The following is a 7,791-nucleotide window of genomic DNA, read 5'->3' as shown; positions in this document are numbered from 1 at the left end:
TGTGGGTTATCTCCAAGTACCCCTGATTCCTCCAACAGACCAGAAACATGCATGTTAAGGGTAACTGACCATTCTAAATTGTCACAGGGTGTGAGTGACGAGCGTGAATTGGGTTGTCTGTCTTGTTCGACTCTATGTACCCCTGTGATGGACCTGCAAACCGAGTGTACCAATCACCCAAAGACCACTGTAGATAGGCACCAGCTTCTCAATGACCCTGTGTAGAAAGGTTGGTAAAGACAAAATGGATGGATGGATTCTGTCCTAAACATGTTATCAGTTTAGTTTTGCTCTATTTTTAAGTGCTTGTTCTATAAAGTCGAAGAGATGGTGGTCATTGAATTAAGATATTTATCACCTGACATGAATGGTGGGTGATCATGTAATTGTCTGTGTCTGTGTGTTAGCTTGTCTGACTTTTAGCAAAATATTTTATTACCCATTGCACAGATGCTAATAAAATCTCAGAAGGTTATCACTGAATCTACAACTGGGTAACTTTTGGAGTAAACTCAAGATGGTCACCACAGCTAACAAATTTTAGCAAACACAAAAAATGGCTGTAACTCAATCATTATTGAACTAAAATATGGTGTAACAGTATCTGAGAGTCACATACCTAAAGATAGCTCAGGACCTTTGTTTAAAACGTTGGGATTTAAGATGGCGAGCTATATGCATTCCTCGAAGGAATGTTAGTTCTGTTATAAATGTTACTGTATTTGTAATTTTAAAAAATAACAAGCTATACAAATTAAGATACATTAACTGCATTACCATATACATCAGGAATAACCAAACACCACTTTTTTAAATATTGAATACAGTTAGTGTCAAGCCAACTGCAATTGGCTGCAAAAATAAGAGTGTGATTTTAAAAATACATGGCTGAACTTGTCTCATTCAAGAAAATATTATCAGTAGAACTTTGAGAGATCACTACTAATGAATAAATGTGACATGTTTACCAATTTACCAATTTCCTCAGAAGGTAAGCAGGACTGTGGATGCTTATGATGAATACATATTTATTGATTAGATTTAACAAAGCCCTTTAAAACATTAAGATTAGTTTTAGGCCTCTGACTGATGGCGAGTGCACTGACCATAAATTTTCAACAAGATGGAAATATCAGGTTAGCTTCTTAAGGAAATTATAAGCTCCTGGCCATTTAGAAGCCACAAAGCTCAGTGTTTGCTTTACAGACGATTCTTATATATTTTTTTCTGACTGCCTCCAAGCCAAATGAAAACTTAGAGGATGCAAAGAAAAACCCTTGAGCATAAACACATTGCACAATAGGCACTTCTTTAAAATGTTAACAGCCTCAGAAAAGGTCTTACCATTTCAGTAAATGAATACAGTAAAAGCAGAGGTGAAATTCTCAGGAAAAAAAGACAGAATGTACTCACAAAGTAAATATAAACATTAAATAATCCGTCCTTCAATTTGAAAATTTCATGTATCAGAGCAAATTTTTAAAATCATGTGGTTCTTATGATGTTCTAAAATTAAACAACTTGAACCAACAGCACATGATATTGCATCATGTCAATATTTTATTTAACAAAAAACAAGTTATAAAGTGGATCCCACAATTCAATACAACAACTTCAGCATGAATAATGGTACTTCTGATTTTTGAAGTTGTTATCTTCTGAATGAACTTCTATGTCCCACAGTGTTGTGGAGATATTTTAGCCCATTCTTTTTTATTGCAGCATTGATTTATTTGATTGATATTTGTGGTATATTCCTTGTTCCTGCTTCAGCTCCCTTCACACTGGACTTTGGTACAATGTAAATGATGAAGACCCCCTTTGCAGGGTCTTTGTGAGGTCCTCAGGTGTGCGTTAAGAGTAGAGTGGGCACTCTATTTCATGTCGTGGTGGTTAATCATCATGATGGTAGGGTATCAGGGTTCTGGGTGGAGCATTGGGAAGCTTGGTGGCAATGTATCTATAACGTGAGACCCACATGCACCGACAGAGTTTGAAGCAAGACCAGGTTACGATGGTGATCATTACAAGAACAGACTCGATATCCGTGGTGTGCATTTCTGATTTGTGGCAGATAAGACTTGTATCTCTACACACTGCCCTTTATCCAGTACATTAAAGACGTGTGAACAGCAAAAGCCGATGCAGATACGCAATATCAACACACATTATTGATTCAGCCCTCAGTCCTGAAGTAGTGCCATTCAATGTGAGTTTTGATTCAACACAATGAGATTCAGTGTGATGCAATATAACAAAGCAAAAGATTGGTTATTGAGCCTAATCATTTATTAACGTGATATTTAAAAAATACTAATTTTAAACCAGACCTTGAGTTATAATTACAACACACTTTCAATAAACCTGACACACTTAAAATAATGAGGCAAACTGTAATGTGAAAACTGTGACAAGGAGCAGATCTGCTTAACACTTTCAGTAACTCAGCAATGAGCAGCAAAACACATTTTCTATATTATAATTTTAAAAAATAAGTGAACCTTTTGGAAAAGGGTCGTTATGACATGACAGCCTAAAGATGGGAAAAATGTCAATTCCTATTTTGACCAAAACTGTTATAAACAAATTCTCTGAGCACTGAGGTCAGTATGAACATGTGGAGGATCAACATTTGAGAAGATTGGTAACTGCCTTGAACGTTTTTCGCTTGTAAATAATTGTTCTCATTGTGGAACAATGGACTCCAAATTGTTTGAAAATAGCCTCATTAGCTTTTCCAAATTGATGAGCAGAAACAAATACTTCTCTGAGATTATTTGCTGTTTTTTCCTCCTTGACATTTAGACACCAACCCGCAACAATGTGTTTTTATAAAACTTTAAAACGTGCTGATGATTAAATATTCAGGTACATTTGATTAGCTGAACTTGGCAACTACTTACTCGGTAACAGCATACCAAGACTTTTCACACACTAGCTCTTTTTGGCTTTATTTTTTATGTAATTATTCATGATATATATACAGTACATATCTTCAGGTGTGACTACTTCCTGAGCAGCCCTGTCTCTGCAGGAGTCTGGTAGATGTAGGTGGGACATCATGGAGTTTTGGCTCACCTGAATTGGCATTACTTTATGTGGTTGTAGCAGTCAGCCAGTCCCCCCTTGCTCTTCTGGCTTCCACCTTGTTTGGCTTTATTTTCTGCACACATGTACAAATTATATCTCAGTTGTGTAAAGGAAACTTATTTTTCCTTGCTTTGTTTGGCCTTATGAAGAGTAGTAGCAACTGATATTGATGAAGAAAAACATTGTTTTGAACAATTAGTTCTTGCAACAAATTAAACATGCTGGCATGTTCTCCAGTAACCTTGCAGGTTCATTGTCCAGTGCACCATGAACCACCGATATATTCACGCCAGCAAAACAATGACCAACCCACAACCCTGAGTTGGGACAAATTCCAGGATTCAATTTATCATAGATGGATGCAGCAGTCACAACACAAATCTAATTTGCATTGCGCTCTTATTTACTGTTTGTAATTTATTATGCTTGCCCAAGCTCACAATCGAAATGATTTGCATGCCCTTACAGATAAACCACATGAACTTCACATGTGGAAATATATGAAACACTGGCTGATCAAGCTTGGGCCCTACATGCACATTTACCATCTGAATTCTGAAAAAAACATTTCTACCATGTTCATGTGCTCACATGTGGTGAGGGTTTTCCAGATGTTTTTTTTTTCTGTTTGGGAAAATAGATAAATGATTACTGATAAACCATTCTGTTTAAAGCAAAATGAAAAAATGTATTTCAGATATTTTGAAGTCTGGAGTCCTTGTGTCTGTGACTATTTATTTGGGTCTCCTTTGCCTTTTACTACTGATGCTAAAATCTCGGATACTTGTGAGGTTGCTTTTAAACATTTAGTATCATTTTTCAAAGATTTTTGTCAAAATGCAGTTTGTTCTAAATGTCTTTAGTCTTGATGGTATAAAAAAAGATATAAACAAACCAAATCTACAGTACATGTAGTGGTCTGTGATTCTTTTTTTTTTCTTCTAATGTTGGAAACTGATATTTGTGCTGTGATCTACACTCAGTCAGTCCCTTACTGTGTCTTTGCACAGACTTCTTTGGCATCAGATTTCACTGCAAAAAGCTGATTTTATTCAATGTGAAATGTAAAATAATGTATTTTGCATGATATTTCTAAGCATTGTCTTTCTCTAAACCACATTTCTAAGAACTGCTTAAAAATGAAGATAATCTCACAGTAGGATTAAAGTCTAGGTGTTCACAGAAACAAATGTAATACCACCTGTTCAACAAGCAACCTCCTGATTTGTCCTTCATTACTTACTGATAAGGTACCACTTGCTACCAGCACTGAATTTTCAACCACCTCGTACGTGCAGCATTGATGCCAAAGAAGTGCAATTTCGTCTGAGCCGCACTACATTAGACATGTAGCCTGCTTGGTCAAAACATAATTTGTAATGCCTCGTTTGAAATGAGAACAGGATGGCTGAACAATTAGTAAGATTTCAGTTTTCCGTATCCCTTTCAGAATGGCTCTTCTGTTCTGATAATAAAGACAGATCATATTTTCTTTTAACACTTGTATAAAGTCAGGGCAATATGGTGAGAGATAAATTTGTGAATAAATACTGACAGCTTGATCAGCTTTGATGCTCTTCTCTATTACAGCTTCATATATTTGAGATTTTGTGAGGGACACAAGAAGAAACAATAGAGGACTGCACACTTTATTTAAGCCATTTGTAATGACGGGAAAAGATGATGAAACAACTTCGCACTTTAAGTGCAACATCTTTGACAACCCTTCTCTGCAGCATTAATGAAAAGGACCTTGCGTTTGATAGAAAATTCATGGCTCATTAGCAGAATGTGCTTTTTTCTCTAGCGTATGCTTCCTGTCCTCAGGAAAACCAGTGTCTCAGCTAAATGGCGGTGCCTCACTACTATCTTCGACTACCAGGCGTGTGCTGTGTGCCCTAGCTCCTTGTCAAATCCAAACAGAGAGCCACTTGGTTTAAGTAATGAGAGTGGCGATTGAATATTTAAGCACTGAAATAGAGTCTCTTTCTACAGTTGAGATACCTAAAAACTTGGTAGCACTTGAGCTTGAGTGATGTGATGCATTTGAGTTCTTGTCATTTGAAAAATGGACAGCTTTACTTTCTGTAATAACGTTGGTACCCAGGATTTTGAAAAGCTACAAAAGGGAGTTAGTGGAATATTAGAGTTTGAGTTCTACAAATGCAGAAATCTGAAACAAAACAACGAAAAATATTATTTCTTATCATAAAAACTACAGTCTGCATTCATCATTTAGAAATATGTATAAGACACTCAATAAGCAGAGTTCTCACTTAGGGATGATTTTATGCCCGATGCCCTTCCTGTTGCAACACTGACCACCAAGCTATGGCAGCCCCCAAAAGCTTTCATAGCAGAGGACAGTTTCATTGCATTGACCTCTGGGTTATGGGCCCAGCATGCTTCTGCTGCGCCACTCTGCTGTTCACCCCAGATGGGACTTGAACCCACAATCCCTGGCTTAGGAGGCCAGTGCCTTATCCATTAGGCCACTGGGGCCACATTTAGGAAGAAGAGTGATGCCTTTAAATTTGTAATAAAATGAAAACAAAAAAAGCTTTAAAGAATTTTTCTTGACATCTAACAAAGTTTGTCTTGGATTTCTTCTAAACGAAAAAAGGAAAAGCTGCAGCTTAACTGTCTTTAACTGTCTTTTGATGTGCTTTTTCCCCATTCTTTTTATTCAATATCAGTGAATACAGTCTTTAAGTTTTTAGAGGCAATAAAATTAAAAACTAGGAGGGAAAAAGTTGATCTGGATGAAACATGAATTTCCCATGTGTTTCACCAGCCCAAAGCATTTTCCGGGAAACAACCGTGGGAACTGAAGTAGCTGGAAAGAATTTCCAAAAAGCACACACAATTTTATGCACGTACCCAGACACATTGTAAGTAAAAGTATCAGTGGTTAGGCTGACCCACCAATAATACATGATGAAGACCCCCGGGCACAATCTTTTAGGCATCTTTGGTATTTTGAAAAATGTTTGTGTGTCAGGTTAAAGCATGACTGTGAGGCTGATTTAAACCTCACGTCCTCTCATCCGTGTTTACATTCCCAGCAAAATATCAGTGCTGCAGTCAGCATTCTCCTGCTGGATGTGCTTCTAGGATTGAGATTTTTGCTTATTAAGACATGTCCAACAAAATACAGATACAGGAAAGTTTAAATTTAAGGGGAATGCCTTCAGACATCCAGTAGTTTAGGTATCTTCATTTTCACTGAGTGATCAAGTTCTGTAGAGAAAACAGATAAAAACTGACTCTGGATCTTTGACTTCACTTTGTTGCTTTGGAGATACATTAAAATGCAATCAAAGACAAGCACTTTTATTAATTTTAGCAATTAGTATATTCAAATAAACTATTACTTCTTCTATAGAGTTATGCAGAATTACTCATCCCCTTGGGTTTTTTTCTGTTTCGTTTGCTTACAGTCTGATATTTAAAAGGAATTTGGGAGGGTTGTACCTTTTAATTTACACAAGATAAATACCATTTCTAAAGATGCAAAATATATTTTATAGTGTAACAAGAAACAAAACAAACAAACAAACAAAAAAAAACTGAGCATGCACTACTCACCTACCCTCCCTCCCCAAAAGTAAATACCTCATAGATCCACCTTTAGCATCATTTACAGCCGCAAGCCTTTTCAAAGGCACATGTCCACAAGCTCGATACATACTGGCCACTGGAATTCTTCCTATTCTTCATGATAAAACTGGTCCAGCTCCATCAAGTTGGATGGGTGCAGCTTGTGTCGAGCAATGTTTAAACCAAACGAGATAGTCTCCATTGAATGAAGTCAGGACTTCAGGTCATTCCAGGACATTTAACTGGTTCTCCTTAAACCAGTGAAGTGTTGCTTCAGCAGTCTGTTTAGGGTCACTGTCCTGCTGGAAGGTAAACCTCCATCCAAGTCTCAAATCTACGGACAGGTTTCTCCCTAGAATTTCTCTATAGTTTGCTCCATCCATCTTTCCTACAACCCTGACCAGTTTCCTAGTCTCTGCTGATGAAAAGCATCTCTACAGCATGCTTCCATCACCATGCTTCACTGTAGCATGATGAAAGGTGTTTGGTTTGTTCCAGACAAGGTGTTGTCCTTGAGCCACAAAAAGTTAGATTTTAGTCTCATCTGACCATAGGACCTTCTTCTTCATATTTGAGGAGTCACTGATATGACATTTGTCAGATTCCAATTGGTCTGCCTTTTTTTTTCTTTAAGCAATCTTTTTCAGAAGTCTGTAATGTTTGTTTTTCTGCCACCTCTTCCATTAAGCCTAGGTCTGTGCAGCCTATAGTGATCCTATGGAAAAACCCTAGTATCTGCAAAAGAGCTACCTGGCTCTATTAGAGTTATCTTTGGCTTCTTGGTTGCTTATTTGAATATAGTCCTTGCTGCTTAGTCTGTGAATGTTGGTGGTGAACTTCTTTTGGCAGGTTTGTTGTGGTGGCATAATTTTTTCAGTTTCTAATGATAGATTTAATTGTGCTCAGTGAGATGTTCAGGATTCTGGGATATTTTGTTTTTAATTTATAACCCATCCCTGATCTGATCTACTCCACAACTTTGTCTCTGACCTGACCATTACCTGACTATAGTGGGGTTGAATTGGTATTGGTTCTGGGGCTATCAGAACAAGTACTGTATGCTGAAATCATTTGACTCTTAGATTCCCCACTGGTAGGATC

General features: G+C 37.3%; 1 non-coding gene across 1 annotated transcript; it reads right to left on the bottom strand.

Annotated features, from left to right (window-relative positions):
- Positions 1 to 5,519: 5,519 nt before the first annotated feature.
- trnar-ccu lies at positions 5,520 to 5,592 on the bottom strand. The gene has a single exon. It is a non-coding gene; the product is annotated as a tRNA-Arg (tRNA).
- Positions 5,593 to 7,791: the final 2,199 nt, after the last annotated feature.

The sequence above is a fragment of the Kryptolebias marmoratus genome, linkage group LG11 (genome assembly GCF_001649575.2).
Source record: "Kryptolebias marmoratus isolate JLee-2015 linkage group LG11, ASM164957v2, whole genome shotgun sequence".
In the NCBI taxonomy this organism is placed as follows: domain Eukaryota; kingdom Metazoa; phylum Chordata; class Actinopteri; order Cyprinodontiformes; family Rivulidae; genus Kryptolebias; species Kryptolebias marmoratus.
The sequence above is the reverse complement of the archived record's forward strand: the minus strand, read 5'-3'. Positions and strand labels throughout refer to the sequence as shown.